At 41.1% G+C, this 16,835-nt stretch overlaps 1 protein-coding gene across 9 annotated transcripts in view; it reads left to right on the forward strand.

The window, feature by feature from the left end:
• Positions 1-1,396: 1,396 nt before the first annotated feature.
• Positions 1,397-16,835, forward strand: part of HYCC1 (hyccin PI4KA lipid kinase complex subunit 1) — a 101,562-nt gene continuing 86,123 nt past the window's right edge. For 4 of the 9 annotated variants that reach the window (XR_009154798.1, XR_009154799.1, XM_058179739.1 and 1 more), the window contains exon 1: positions 1,398-1,600. The gene's annotated coding sequence lies outside the window, so the exon portion shown is untranslated. Of the gene's footprint in view, positions 1,601-1,701; positions 2,102-15,393; positions 15,677-16,835 lie in introns of those variants that run through there. The other 5 variants (XM_058179735.1, XR_009154797.1, XM_058179734.1 and 2 more) reach the window with 5 other exon arrangements.

Raw genomic sequence — 16,835 nt, forward strand, 5'->3', positions numbered from 1 at the left:
ATAGGCAAAAGGAGATTGACCCTATTGCTCAGTGAAGTTACCCAGAAAGAGTAGAAAACTGATGCTGGAGGTTTACAGACCTCTTCAAACATCTCACAAAAGAGCAGAATTGGAAGGGACTTTGGAGGTCTTCTAGTCCAACCCCCTGCTCAAAAAGAAAACCCAATACCACCTAATTAGTCTTCTAATATATGGATAGACACAGAACAAATCTTGATAATCACAAAAATTCAATCTGAGGCTGATGCCATTTACATAAGATCATATGAATAACAGCAATATTATTGAAGAATTCCATTCCATACGCTTCATGGTCATTTAGGGAACATAAAAGAAATCCTGCTGGTACACAGTTGTTAAACCAGATATGCAAAGTATAATCTGCAAATTGTAGGGGGCCATAAAGTGTCCCTTTTTCTTTCTGTTTAGGACAAAATGTTCTACAATTCTAATTTATACTAAGGATATTCCGCAGCTTATCACAAAGACAGACTGCTGAAAAGGAAAACAAAAAGCAAAACAAGTATATTGAAGAGAACTGCAGCTGTGAAATTTTAAAAGCATGTAAACCAGACTTCCTTGACCTAGTATTATTCAGACGTGCTGGATTACAGTTTACACATCTCTTGAGTAGCACTTTTAATAGCCCTACTGAATGGAATTAGTCCATTGGGCAATGATTTTCTAACAATTTAAATCCATTTGAAGAATTAGAAGTTATCAGTTCTTGCCTCAAAAACAGAACCTTTTCTAAACTCATTTCTAATAGCTCTAATTATTGTTTTAGTAAAGTTTTATACATAGTAAGAATCTGGAATACTTATATCTTGGAATATTTCCCATTAAACACAAAGTAGCCTCTATTTCGAAGTGCACATTGCACTGTTTCAAACATTTCGGTATACAATTGATATTTTTGTTTTCAAGAAGTCAAAGCGACTTTGGAATTAAAACTATAGTAATTAACGGAATATAGTACAGTAATAGGGAACCAGGCTAATAATTGCAAAACTTGAGGCCACAGAGAGGTGACGATGAGTTTCGCCCCAGCATGCCCTGATTCGCAGCAGCACGACGAGGAGAATGGAACTTTCACCTCTTTTAGCCTCCGAACCCAATTGTAGTCTTCTATTGTCAATCAGACGCTGACAGAACAAATAAAATCCCTCCCCTCGAGCACTATCTCCAACGACGCGTCACAATTCATCTCTCTTCATGAAGCGGCGGAATCTACCCACTTTGGGAAACCACAAAAAGAGAGAGAGAGAGAGAACAGAAAGAAAAAGGCGGGCCTCCCTGGAGTTCCCACCTCTCTAACGAATTTCTATTGGTGTCGTAACTCGTTGCGGTATTGCTATTGGCTCTCTTTGATGGCCACTCAAATAGCGGCTCTGCTGGGCGGGGCAGGCATCTGTCGTGCCCCGAGTCTCTCCGTCCATCAGCTCTTCTGTCTTCCTCACACTTCTGTCGGGATCTCTAAAGCGAGTCGCGCCGATATCGGCTAAGCCAAGGGGAGAAGCAGCGGGCCTGCAGGGGCCCCTGAGTGACACAGAGGAACAGGTTGCGCTCTGAAGGAACTTTTTTTTTTCCTGAGAAAAGGGTAAAAAAAAAAGAAGAAGGGGGGGGGGACCTCTTTCTTTGTGTGAGCGCTCGTCTGTGTGTGTGTGTGTGTTGGGATTTGGGATGGTTGGCTGAAACAGGCTCTGGAATAGCGGTTCTGTCAGCGGCGGGGTGTGTGTGGAAACAGCGGGTTTCTTTTCTCCTCACAGCGAGGTCGCAGCTTTGAACCCTCGTCCCCACCCGGGGAATTGGCTCTTTTCGCCGCGGCCCCTCTACCGCCCCGCCTTTGTGTTTCCTTCCCTCTCTGAGGAGAGAGTCGGGAGGCGGCGAGGAGCCAAGAAGCGGGGTTCAGGGCGTGCCGGTTACTGTCCTCCGGTCCCGATCTGGAGAGGCGACAAGTTATGGTGACGACGGGAGGTGGCCAAGCGAGTGACTGGCGTGGCTCGAGCCCCACGCGCCGAAGTGGGCTGTGAGGGAAGGCGGAGAGGAAGAAAAGGGTCCTGGTGCGAGGCTCGACTCTAGGCTCGTCCACGTCTAAAGGGTCAGGTCGGGATACTTGAAGCTTTTTAGACCCTCCCGGTCAGGCCTCCGAATCTGAGACGGTCCCATTCCGCTTGAGTCGCTGGTGAGGGAACTCCGGGAACTTAAGTTGGGCCAAGTTCTGACTCAAACAGGCGGCGTCGGGAGGTGTCAGGTCACCGTGCATGCCTGTGGTCGCCGCTTCTGCGAGTTTCTCTGCGGCTTAGCCAATTCAAGCAAGAATTAAAAGGGGGATAGAGGGAAGGATTCTCTGGCCCTTCATTATGGAGCGTTTTAAAACTTCCACCATAGCTCAGATAACACCCCTCCCCTTGCTAATTTTCAAGAGTGGTCCACAAAATGATCAAAGGAACATGAAATCAAACAGCTTTCTATATTTCATATTATATATGTGGGCATAATGCACTGCATGATTTGCAGTCCATCTCTGGGCACTTAATCCTAGTTATTGTTTTCATTTTAGACTTTGTTATATCCTTTTCTATATATAAACAATTAAGGAACGGTCTCAACATTTGTATAATTTTTATATGAGACCTACATTGAACACACACAGAAATCACAGACTACATGCATGATCCATCAGCCTGCAATGGACTATCATAAATGATTCAAAGATTTTTGTGCAAGTGGATTGGATAAATAGATAGTCCTCGACTTATGACCACAATTGAGCCCAAGATTTCTGTTAAGTGAGACATTTGTTAAATGAGTTTTATCCTTATGCACGGTCACTTATGCCCTCGTCACTTCCCGCCTGGACTACTGTAATGCTCTCTACATGGGGCTTCCCTTGAAGAGCACCCGGAGGCTCCAGTTGGTCCAGAACGCGGCTGCGCGGGTAATAGAGGGAGCGACTCTGAGGCTCCCATATAACACCTCTCCTGCGCAGGCTGTACTGGCTTCCTGTGGTCTTCCGGGTGCAATTCAAGTTGTTGGTTACCACCTTTAAAGCGCTCCATGGCATAGGACCGGGTTATTTACGGGACCGCCTACTGCCACCAATAGCCTCCCATCGACCTGTGCACTCCCATAGGGAGGGCCTCCTCAGGGTGCCTTCAGTCAAACAATGTCGACTGGCGACCCCCAGGGGGAGGGCCTTCTCTGTGGGGGCACTTGCCCTCTGGAATGAGCTGCCTCCAGGGTTAAGACAATTCCCTGACCTCCGGACCTTCCGTCATGAGTTGAAGACATTTTTGTTTAGCCGTGCAGGGCTGGCTTAAAGTAATAGTAATTTTAATAGGGGTTTATTATAGTTTTATTATTGTTTTAAAGTCTTATTTCGACCAAATTGAATCAGTTTTTTAACAGGTTTTTAAATTTTTGGGTTATATGTATATTGGGTTTTTATCTGGCTGTAAACTGCCCTGAGTCCTTCAGGAGAAGGGCGGTATAGAAATTAAATAATAATAATAATAATAATAATAATAATAATAATAATAATAATAATAATAATAATAATCCCATTTTATGACCGTTGTTGCCACAGATGTTAAGTGAATCATTGCAGTTGATAATTTAGTACCAAGTGACTCTGTCTTCCCCATTGATTTTGCTTGTGAAAGGTTGCAAAACATGATCACATGACATTGGAATACAGTATTGGTCATAAATATGAACCAGTTGCCAAGCATCTGAATTTTGATCTCTTGATCATAAGGATGCTACAAAGATTGTAAGTGTGAAAAATGGTTGTAAATCACCTTTTTTAGTGCTTCTGTATCTTTGAACAGCCACTAAATGAACTGTTGTAAATTGAGGACTACCTGTACCAAATCTAATTAATCGACATGATTTTTGCATGGGATCCTTATAGAGCAATGACGCTAATTATACATCACATCATTACTGATGTGTTACACTGTCATTTTCCAGACCAGTTAACCATTCTAGGATCATGCCCTTGAAGTCTCCCTTTCCAATATTAAGCAGATCTGCATGTTTCTACTTTTCTCCTGAGCCAAAGTTAAAGAGGTGCTGCCTCCTGCTGAAAGATATAAACAGCCTATAGAGTTCTAAACATCAAAACACTCAATGGAAATAGACTGTTAGCTTTGGAGATACAATTTTATGTTTAAGATAAGTTCCATCTTTTTAAAGACAGTTATTTTAAAAGAGCAACTATTCTGTCATCATGCAAGACCTAATGAATAAGAACAGGAGCACTTCTAACTATTATTGTGCTCAAAGATGATTGCATTGGAAGCAGTTAAGGGAAAACTGGGAAGAATGAACACAACAGCGAGATGGTATGGGAGAAAAATTGATCTCTGTGTTATGTAATTATATGTTGCTGATAACCTTGAGTTATGTCCTTCCTTGTTTGCTACAGCCTTTTCCCTGGTCCTTTTTCCCATTGCTCAGAGAATCCATTGCTCTGATATTTGTTCCATGTGGAAATATGAAGTTCTGAGACGTAGTTACTCATGATTTCATATGAGGTTAGAAGGAAGCCATATAAACTAAAACTAAACCTAAATCATGTATCACATCCATCTGCACAAAACTATCATGATTTTGGCTTTTTTGATGCTGCTAAAATTGATAGGTCTATGATTCATATGATTTATTTCTTCCAGATAGGTTTGTTCTGTGATTTGCTTCCATTTGGGATCTAAGGAAAAACCATCCTGACACGATAAATTCTGTAGATCCAAATTTTTGAGCAAGCAATACCAGAAAATGGTCCAATATGTAATTGTGTTGTCTCATTGAATGCAGATAGGTATGAGAGTGATTTCATATGCAACCTATGTAAAATTTGTGTAGACTCTTGCTTTAGGTTCCAATCTGGGTCAATCATTGAGATCAGAGGTTTAGTCTTCCAAGCTTTCAGAACTGTGCTGGAGCCCATCCTCTGGGAAGTTCTCTCTAATGGAACGTTAGATTCCATTAGTCTGAAAGCTTGAAAGACTAAACTTCTCATCCCAGTGACTGACCCAGATTGGATCCTGCAACATTATCTTGGGATGTATAGAATTGCTCTCTTGCCTTAGATCACAATTTTATACCATGATGATGAATAATAGAAATAGGTGGTTGGTCAATTAATTATTTTCTCATGTAAGAGTTATGTAAACATTGGATTTTAGCCAGATCTTGGGACTGGTTATAGATAGAAGAGAAGTAGTTACAGCCCAAAGAATTACCAGAGACATGCATGAATCTTAATTCAGATAAGATTCGCTTATTTTATTTGATATTATTAGATGCCTCTGTGGAATAGAATCTACTTCATAAAATGCATGAAGAAGGAAAAAAATGGATTTGGATAGCTAGTTGGTTTTATAATGTCCTATCCGTTATTGAATCAGTACATTCAGAACATGATGTTGGATGAGGGTTTTGTCAAAGGCACATAGATTTCTACTGTATAAAGATATTTTTATAGGCAAAGAAAATTAATTTTTTTCAAGGGAATCTGTGTTCACAAATTAATTTATATGCAACTAGATCTTCTGCCAGAAGAAATACACTGGAAATGCCAACAAAGGGTTTATCTTTTAGATTCTTCATTATTAATAAAGTGAGTAATTGTAAACGTATGTTATGAAAATAGTTTCTACAGTGATAATGCTTATATTTAGTTTCTGAAAGATACAAATTAGTTAGTTATTTTATTCTCATTCTTGTCATTAATAAGTATTTTGGCATGACTGTTCTTGCTGCTTTTATTTGATCATAACAATGCAATTATGACTTTTGATCTTTTTGATCTATTTTTCCATGAATCACTACCATGAATTAAAAAAAATCTATATCAAGAAGATATTTCTAAAATCATTTTTCCATTATTAAATGCAAAATGAAAATTGCCTTTGCTGTTTTTTTGTTATATTTCTTTATATGTAGAGCAAAGGCTGTCATTTGAAATGTTTAGATTTGATAGGTAGGCTACATTATATTCCACACATGTAGTTTTATGATTTAAAGATAGTTAGCAAATTTCTTAAAGGAATTTACAATATGCATAATAGGTAAAATATATATTCTGAATTATAGTCTTTAATTTTTAACTCTTTTGTGCTACAAGATTTTTTTTCTAGATCAAAAGGGTGTGGAGTAAAATTAATATGAATCAACTAGATAGAACCTCAGATTTTATGACTCATTAAAAAACTGAGTGACAAATAACACAGTTAGTTTAATAGATCTTGGCATCAGAGTATGTGTTCATTTGACATGTATACATAAGGAAATAGCATTTATAATTTAGAGTTCACGATAATGCTGATTTTCTGCCTAGTAATTGTGTGCCATGGTGATTTCTTTTGTAAAAGGATTCTGACAATATTTTTAAGTCAGTAACAAAGTTATTATATTATATTCAACTGTATAACTAGTCCAGCTGTTTTGGAGATATTCTGTAAAAATTCCAGAATATGCAGTTTCTCTTCTGCTTTTTAAAAATGTTTGAAAATTTATCCAAAATGTAAAATTAGAAATTTGCTAATACAGGCAGTTGGAATTGTATTACACTGATCCAACCAAGTGACTTTGCTATTGGTTTATTTCTAGGCCCAGTGTATTGTAATTAATTATGTTTATATACCAACTTCTTTCCCAAAGCTACTGGTGATATATACATTCATTCTTTCACATCCTTCTCCCTTATCCTGTTTTGAGCTGGTTATTCTAAATGTATTTCATGAACTTTGTGACTAAATCTGGATTTGAATGCTTTCCTTCTAAATACTAATCTTGTACTTCAGTGGTTGAGGTTTTATCATCATGCTGTTTTTTCTCTATTAGTGTCAGAATCAATCAAAAATCCTTAAGAATCTATGAGGTGGATCATATCTATCATCATAGGAAATAGCTGTTTCCAAATTGCTATAGAAATGGAATCATAGGGTTGGAAGGGACCTTGAGGCAGGAGTCCTTATACTATCCTGGACAACTTTGTCCAATTTCTTATTAAAAACCTCCAGGAATGGAGCACCCACAACTTTGGGAGGCAAACTGATGTATTGACTTATTGTTCTCACTATCAAGAAATTTCTCCTTAGTTCCAGGTTGGATCTCTCTCTGATGAGCTTCCACCCATTGCTTCTTGTCCTAACCTCAGGTGCTTTAGAGGATAAATCAACCTCTTCTTCTCTGTGACATCCTTTCAATTATTGGAAGAAGACTATCATGTCACCCTAAACTTTCTTTTCTTTAGGCTAAATATACCTAGTTCCCTTAGCTGTTCCTCATATAAAAACCTTTTAATTTTTAGGAGGTGAGGAACTAATATATTTATCAATTAATTTTGTGATTCTTTTTGTCAGCAGCTAGTACACCAGATATGCTAGCATAAAGTTACTATCAGAAAATTCAAAGCACAGAAATAACTAAAGAAACATGAGACAACTGAGCAACAGCTACAGATGTACCCACAGCATTCTTAGAAAGCTTGCTGCCACCCACCAATCACATAACTGTGTGATATAGCTTAATATGAGATAAATAATACAAATCTCACAATACTACTAATACTAATACTACTAATCTAACCAGTTCATATTTTGGTTTTCTGTTAGCCTCAAGTTTAGGATATAGAACAATACAATTGAATTTTAGGAAGAACTTCCTAATAATAAGAGCAGTTTGACAAAGTTCTGCTAATGTTGCCTTATCATGATAGAGTATTGTTCTTGTGAAAGAATGAGAGAAAAATGCCAGCAGTGTATGCCAAGAATATGTACTCTCATCATGGTCATTCATGGTGTGAAGCTTATCCTAGTTGTTCAGCTAAAGCAAGTAGAAACCTACATCAGGCAACAGTGATACAGAAGGATGTAGCGATGTAAAGACAAAAGCAAAGGCATCTTGTCATACTACGTCAGAAAAAGCAGTGGTAAATTATTCTTGAATTTACCAAGAAAACCACATGGAAAGACAAGATGAAGTGATTAATAATATTTTGAATGACACTCACCAAGCTATTGAAAAAGAGCTGAGGATTTTTTGGAGTATTAACTGGTATTTTCCACAAGGAAGAACTCAGGAGACCTCTATTGATAAATATCTCAATGAATCACACTTCAAACAGGATTTTACGATTTCCACATGGAATCAGGAACAGAACAAAAGGAGAGCACAGTCTACAATTGTTTTCCCAATGAAAAATTCATAGCAACTCATAATAAGAAGTGCAACAAATCAAGAATTGGTAACAACTGAAGTAGTGTATAAAGCTAGTAAAATAAATAAAGACATAATGTAATCAGTAAATATGGAAGAAGGTTTAAACATTATATCAGGTCTACTTGAGGTTGCTTAAGTTCCAAAGTTTCAACTCTCTTCTGAGTGGTGGCAGAGTGACATTTTAGAATGGCCATTCCAGGCAGCCTTGGAACCCAGGCTGCTCTTCGCATACAGATGCTCTTCATTAATTTGTACAGAACACAAGCAGAAAAGAAGCAAACAGGCACCAACTCTTGGTTATTGTAGCACAGATTTTTATCTATTGTTTTAAAAAATATTTTTCAATCCTTTAGGAAATGATAGTATCTCAGCCACCTTTGTAGTGAGAAATTGTGAAAGATTAGTTTTGTCTGACTTATGTACTACCAATACATAAAAATACTTGTTTGCCTCAGAAAAGCAAATACTTGTTTGCCCCAGCTCTTCTTAAAAACCTCCAGTGATAAAGCCCCTACAACTTCTCAAGGCAAGCTGGTTAATTGTCCTCACTTTATGAAGTTTCTCCTTAATTCCAGGTTGCTTCTCTCTTCATTAGTTTCTATCCATTGTTTCTTTTCTTGTCTTTTGGTGCTTTGAAAAATAAGTTGACCCCTCATCTTTGTCGCAGCCGCTCAAATACTGGAATACTGCTATCATGTCACCCCTAGGCCTTCTTTTCTCTAGACTAGCCATACCCAATTCCTACAACTGTTCTTCATATGTTTTTGTCTCCAGGCCTTTAATCATCTAGTTGTTCTTATTTGCACTCTTTCCAGGGTTTCAATATCTTTTTTGTAATGTGGTGATCAAAACTGATGTACTATTGCAGGTGTGGTCTTACTAAGGATTTATAAAGCAGTATTAATATTTAAGCGGTATTAGTACATCATGTGATTTTGATTCTATGCCTCTTTTTATACAATCAAGGATTACATTAGCTTTTTTGGCTGATGCCACACACTGGTGGTTCATGTTTAAGTGATCAACCACTGGACTCCCTCTTATAGTTATTGTTTTTGAGCCAGGTTTCACCTAATCTGTACTTGTACCTTTGGTTTTCCCTGCTTAGGTTTAAAACCTTGCTTTTCTCCATATTAAATTTCCTGTTGTTGGATAGAGCCCATTGTTCAGATCTGTCAAGATCTTTTGGATCCTGAGCTTGTCTTCTGGGATGTTGGCTCTTCTTGCCAGCTTAGTGTCATCTGCAAATTTGATGAGTTCTCCTTCTATTCCCTCATCTAAGTAATTTATGAAGATATTGAAGAGTACTGGGCTTAAGATGGAATCTTGTTGTACCCCACTGCCTTCTCTCCATTTAGCTCCATTTAGCTCATTGAGTATGGTTTGTCAGTCAATTACAAATCCATCTAGTGGTGATGCTGTCTGTCCCACAATTTTCTAGTTTACTAAGAAGTAGCTTGCGGTTTACTTTGTCGAATGCCTTGCTGCAGTCTAACTGTACTGTGTTGCTGGTCTACTAATTTAGTCACTTAGATTGGTTTGAAATGATCTGTTTTTAACAGGCTGGCTACTAGATTTAACTTTATTTGTTTCTAGATGGTCATAGATCTGTGGTTTATTATTATTGTTGTTGTTATTTTCTAACATGTTCCCAGGTATTGATGTCAGGCTGATTGGTCTGTTTTTTCTCCTTTTTTTTGAAGATGGGAACCACATCAGCTCTTTTTCAATCCTCTGATAGTTCCCCAGTGCTGCAGGATTTTTTAAAGATATGGTACAATGGTTCTGAGATAACATCTGCCAGCTCCTTCAGAACTCTGGGATATAATCCATCAGGTCCCAGTGATTCAGTAGTGGATTGCTATTGGTTCGCCCCAGTTCGGGTGAACCGGTAGTGGTGGTGGACATCTCTGCGTATGCGCAGAAGTATTGTGTGTGCGCGCACCCACCCACAAGCAAACTGGTAGCAAACGAAATTGAAACCCACTACTGCAGTGATTTATATTCATCAAGATCAGGCAGATGTTCTCTTACACTTAACTTAAATTTTAAAACCTTAAGCTTTGCTTTTAGTTCTTATTTGGATAATTCATAAAACAAACATATGGTATTTTGATAATATATTTTTTCTTGCCTGTTTCTCTTGATGGAAAAAAAATGCACTATAGTTTTCAGAATTACTTTGTACTGTTTAACTTGTGCCTTTGCCTCAAGAAAGAGACACTAGTGAACATTCAATAACATTCTAAAGAAATACTCAGGAAATTTAAATTGTTTCAATTTCCATCAAATAGTTACTTAATAGAAAAGGCATTCTAAAGACTACACTATTAAATGTTCTTAAATGAGTCACTTGTTCTCTGTAGTTATAAATACACTCCAGGGAAAAAAACTCTTGGTTTCTGTACGGTCTTGTCAGCTCAGGATAACGTACCCTGGATTTGTGGAAATAACATGTTATTCTTCCTCATGATTAACTGGCGTCCTATTGATAGAAATAGAAAAAAGAGACCTACAAACCTGTTAAGCTCTATGCCTACATCTATCAACATATAGCAGATGCCTTTTAGTGTTCATAAAACTTGACCTTCATTTATGAACTTATTAAAAATGTTTTTTTTACAAATTTCTGAAACTTAACTGCATAACTCTCCCATGATTTGGTAATTCTTATGATGTTTAATGACATTTTGATATTTTAATGTTATTTTGAAGTGGATTTTTCAGTAACTTATTTTATGAATGGACTATTGCACAAGACCTCATGTTTTCTCTTTAAAGCTTTCTCTGCAATCATGGATTACAGTGATTATATATGATGACCTGATTACTTCAAATTCAATGTTTGAGTGTAGAGATAAGCTAATATGTTTTGGTCAAACAACATCTGTTCTCACTAACCAAGAACCTGTATATATATTTGAAAAAATGTTCATCTCTCCTGCATTCTGAAAATAATTCTATCAGTGGTATGAATTGTCTAACAGCAGACAATTGTGGAAAATTATAACAGGCGGTCTTTGACTTAGCCCATTCGTTTCCACTATTGTCTGAAACTGTGATGGTCCTGAAAAAAGGATTCACAATCTGTATCCGAGGTTACAGCCACTGCAGTGCCCCCCATAGTTACCTGAATAAAATTTGGATGCTTAGCAATCTGTCTGCCCTTACAACTGACCATAGGGAAACTGCAGCTGTTTTCACCTGCCTATCTTCCCCACATCCTGTCCTTCTGGGTCCCTTGGCCACACCAGGCTGTGTCCCACACCCTTGAATCTCTCCTGCTCCATCACATCTTGCTCCACTTACTTCTTCCAAAGATTTCATTTTCCAAGGAGAAGTAGCTGATATGCTATACAACCTTCCTATACAGAAGCCAGATGGTGCAATCCCGAGCGCAGGTGCCATTTAAGAAGCATTTAGAATTCTGATTCTGAGAATTGTGGCCACTCCCAAAATTATGCCTGGAATGCCATTAAGAGGCTTCTTTATGGGAAGGCCATGTGGCAAATTGACTGCTTCTCCTTGGAAATATAATTTTTGGAAAAGGTAAACGGAGCAAGACTTACTGGAGAAGAAGGAAGCCCAAAAGTGTAGGACCCAGCAAGGTAAGAAATAGTGCCTCAGAAGGTCATGGAGGCCCTGAGAGGCCTTAGCTATGGAGGTGCTACAGTGCAGGTCTTCCTGCAGCTGGGAAAGGACTGTGGTCATTAAACTGTAGTTGCTTTGCTTAATGATCATAATTTTCATAAGTTGAGGACTACATGTATGATCTCATTCTTGGGTATACTGCTTTCCTCATTCTGAATATGACTGGGTTTACTCTGCTATTGTCAATTTATTGTTAATTTATTGTCAATTTACTCTGCTATTGTCAATTTAAGAGGCGGTGGTGAGGCCTCTCCTCAAGAGGCCTTTCCTGGACCCAGCTGTGTTAGGTAATTATCGTCCGGTCTCCAACCTTCGCTTCGCGGCGAAGGTTGTAGAGAGTGTGGTGGCATGTCAGCTGCCCCGGTACCTGGAGGAAACCGTCTATCTAGACCCATTCCAGTCCGGCTTCCGGCCCGGTTACAGCACTGAGACAGCTTTGGTCGCGTTGGTGGATGATCTCTGGAGGGCCAGGGACAGGGGTTATTCCTCTGCCTTGGTCCTATTAGACCTCTCAGCGGCTTTTGATACAATCGACCATGGTATCCTGCTGCACCGGTTGGAGGGATTGGGAGTGGGAGGCACCGTTTATCGGTGGTTCTCCTCCTATCTCTCCGATCGGTTGCAGACGGTGTTGATGGGGGGACAGAGGTCGGCCCCGAGACGCCTCACTTGTGGGGTGCCTCAGGGGTCGATTCTCTCGCCCCTCTTGTTCAACATCTATATGAAGCCGCTGGGTGAGATCATCAGTGGTTTCGGTGTGAGGTACCAACTGTACGCTGACGACACTCAGCTGTACTTTTCCACACCGGACCACCCCAATGAAGCTATCGAGGTGTTGTCCCGGTGTCTGGAGGCCGTACGGGTCTGGATGGGGAGAAACAGGCTCAAGCTCAATCCCTCCAAGACGGAGTGGCTGTGGATGCCGGCATCCCGGTACAGTCAGCTGCAGCCGCGGCTGACTGTTGGGGGCGAGTCATTGGCCCCAACAGTGCGCAATCTGGGTGTTCTCCTGGATGGACGGCTGTCTTTTGAAGACCATTTGACGGCTGTCTCCAGGAGAGCCTTCCACCAGGTTCGCCTGGTGCGCCAGTTGCGCCCCTTTCTAGACCGGGATGCCTTGTGCACGGTCACTCATGCTCTCGTGACATCTCGCCTGGACTACTGCAATGCTCTCTACATGGGGCTTCCCTTGAGGAGCACCCGGAGACTCCAGGTAGTTCAGAATGCAGCTGCGCGGGTGATAGAGGGAGCCCCCTGTGACTCCCATGTAACACCTCTCCTGCGCAGACTGCACTGGCTGCCTGTGGTTTTCCGGGTGCGCTTCAAGGTTTTGGTAATGATCTTCAAAGCGCTCCATGGCATAGTGCCGGGTTACTTACGGGACCGTCTGCTGCCACCGAATGCCTCCCACCGACCCGTGCGCTCTCACAGAGAGGGACTCCTCAGGGTGCCGTCGGCTAGGCAGTGCCGACTGGCAACACCCAGGGGAAGGGCCTTTTCTGTGGGGGCTCCCACCCTCTGGAACGAGCTTCCCCCAGGACTTCGTCAACTTCCTGACCTTCGGACCTTCCGCCGTGAGCTTAAGACACATCTATTCATTTGCGCAGGACTGGACTAGGGTTTTAAATTTTTAAATGATTAAATTTTAGCTTGGGTTTTAAATTGGGTTTTATTATTTATATCTTATTTTAAATATTTGGCCTTTATAATAAGTTTTTTAGTTGAATGTTTTTATTCTGTACATTTGTGTGTTTTTATATGGCTGTACACCGCCCTGAGTCCTTAGGGAGATAGGGCGGTATAGAAATACGAATAAATAAATAAATAAATAAATAAATTCTTTCCTCCTCATATTTATCCAATATGACAGCACTTTGTCAGATTAACAAATTTTATTAAAAGGTATGAGGCTTCATAAACTGTAAACATATACTTTTAATAAAATTTGTTAGTCTGACAAGAGGCTGCCAGATTTCTCCTGATTCTTGGCTATTTTAGATTAAGCCAGCATTCCTCGTTTTATTTAATTTAATACTTACAAATGTGGAGAAAAAATGTGATGCTCCGGCCCCATATCCAGGTCAGGGCGCAGTGGGATGGCACTTTTGCCCTTCCTGGCTGAAAAGCGCCCCTCACCTCTGACAGGCCTTCTCCATGATTGCAGCCGGAGCACCCCATTTCTGCTGGCGTGCTGAGCTGGACTGGCCAGATCCCGTCAGCGAGATGAGCATGCAGAAGAAAGGTTTCCCTCTGGACCTCGGGGGCAGCTTCACTGAGGACGTGCCCAGGCCACCAGTCAAGAGGGTCACCCTGTTTCTGCAGCCTGCCAGCCACGGCTTTTCGGCTGGGAAGGACAACGAAGGAAAAGCACGAAGCAGCTTCCTTCCCACTGGCTGACCAGAAAATTTTTTGGCATTGTTGCTGAGCTCTTGGAGAGCCACGGTCATGCTAGCCTATATGAGCGTGGAGACAGCTGGGGGTGAACTGGGCAGGCTAGGGGCAATGGCAACGGCAGAGTTCAGCACTCAGAGAGGGCAAGGTTAGCATGCTCCCAGCCACCCCCTCACTGGGCAGCAGACTCAGCTGCAGCCCAGACGAGCCAGGGAACCTCCTCTGTGTTGCACCCCCCAAGCGCTGTGGGCAGCAAAGGGAAACAGGTGCTTTTCTCTGCACAGAGCTTTTCGGATGAGATTTGGAGGAAAATGCAGCTCATGGCTGTTACATTTCGCTGTGCTGCGCCAAACGTTTTCCCATAAAGAGCAACAAAGGAGAGAAACAGCCGCTGACCTGGAGAACATGTGGACTGGAGCAGCTCTGTGTGCTTTCCGCTGGCTGTTTGTTCCTCTTCGCTAGTTCAGCACAGCAAAATGTAGCAGCCATGAGCTGCACTTTCCTCTAAGTCAAATCCGGAAAGTTCTTGCTGAGGAGGGATGCCTCCATCCGCTGGCTTAGGGCAGTGGGCTCAGCTGCAGCCCAGATGAGCTGAGGAACTGCAGGGAGCCTCTGTGCCATTTTTGGGCACCCAGCTTACTGGGCTGCCCCAGTCCCTGTCGCGGTTCCAATGGCGGCGGCTTCGGGAGATGCTGGTAGCATGGAGGTGCAGGTGAAGGCTGAGAGGGGGGTGCAACATGCAAGGAACCAGGTCCGCTCCCCTTCGCCTCCCCACACTTGTTTACCCATCCCACAGAGCTTGGGCTACATCTCCCTCCGACCCAGCCGCCCTCCTCACCAGTGTTGCTCCTGAGTGAACTCTTCTGTCCTCGGCTGTTGAGAAGAAGCAGCAGCTCTGGGTGCACCACTCCTGATTCGTTTTCTTGCAAGCAGTTTGCAAAGCTGCTCTCAAAGAGAACAAAGCGGGCGTGGCGCACCCAGAGCTGCTACTTCTTTGCAACAGCTGAGGACCAATTCCACTTGGAACTCCAAGCTGCGGGGAGGGGGGAGGTGGCTGCAATACCGGCAGCTTTGGGGGGCTCCTTCCTTCAGTGGTTCATTTTCTTTTACCTTGCCTAGGTGGCTATGCCGACTTTGTCCTTAAAGGCTGCTCCATGCCTTTTGATCTTTCTCGGGCCTGGAGAAAAGCGACCCTGTGAAGGGACCAAGCCTGCTGATGAACTTTGAAATCAAGAGGCTTCTTTTCCACCCAGCCGCTGGCGCAGGGCACCGAAAGATCTCCGGTCACTGCCGCCATCTTCGTACATGCGCAGCTTTCTTCTCACCGGCTGATTGACTTTTTGGCACCCTGAGGCCTGGCGGCTGAGAGGCTTCTTTGCCAGCCAGCTGCTTCCCAGCTCTGGTCAGCTTACTGTCTGACGGATGCGTTGGGTGGGCAAGCGAGCAGCAACCGGGGGATCAGTTTGGGGGTGTAGCCAGGCTGCCATTACTACCGGTTCAGAGAACTAGTCCCTAAAGTTACTACCTATTTGGTAGAACCGGGCCGAACCAGTAGGAACCCATCTGTGTTGTAGATGCATTTAAATGCAGCCTACGATCCGTTTAACATACTGACTTGTGCATAGAAAAAAAATAGATACAGGATTGTTAGCAAAAGTTCTTATTTTCCTTTTTTAAGTAATGAATACTTGATTATTTGTAATTATATAATACATTGCTTAACATTTAGATTATTAACATTTGTAATTACTAATTAACATTAATATTTTGCTATTTTAATATAAGGAGATATTGTGTTTGTAAATATATATTGTTACCTTTCCATGCATAGAACTGTTAGAAAATTGGCTCAGACTTAGGAAACACTAGTCGTTAGTTGTGTGTCCAACTTTGCTATATGATACTGTAGCATCTAAGATGAGAAAGAAGTTGCATTCATAACAAGTATATAATATGGGAGCAAAATGGATGCTTTTATTGTAATACTATACAGCTACAGTTCAGTTCCAGTGGCTACAATGTCTAAATCTTGGTTATGGCCTTTAGAGCCCCTCTCTTATTTGTTATTGACTTGAAAGGGAACCTTATAAGTTCAGTTTCTGTTCTGGTTCTCCTTTCTTTTCTACATCCATGCAAAGGGCAAGTGCAATTTTGTATTAAAAAATATTTTTTTTAAAAGTGAAATCTTGCAGGGGTGGTCCCAGTTTGTAGGAAAAACATATTAGAAAATTGACACTTCTTATGCCTATAATTTAAGGTTTAAGATTTAGAATACATTGAAATATGTTGGATGAAAATGGATAAATGATTTCTACTAATAGATATGAATGAGGAAGAACGGATTTATAACATTATATCCTCTGACATTTTCATTCCCAGTAGTATATGGTATAAATTCAGTAGATTTCATTTTCACAGTGGTAGGAGACAGAGCCTTTTTAAATTTTATCTCTGTACTTTGTTAGCAAGTTTGTGTTGATAAATGAAATGATAATATTGATATTGATAATATTGTATCAGTGTGAAATCTTGCAGGGGTAGTCCCAGTTTGTAGGAAAAAC

Source organism: Ahaetulla prasina, chromosome 4 (genome assembly GCF_028640845.1).
Source record: "Ahaetulla prasina isolate Xishuangbanna chromosome 4, ASM2864084v1, whole genome shotgun sequence".
NCBI classification, from domain to species: domain Eukaryota; kingdom Metazoa; phylum Chordata; class Lepidosauria; order Squamata; family Colubridae; genus Ahaetulla; species Ahaetulla prasina.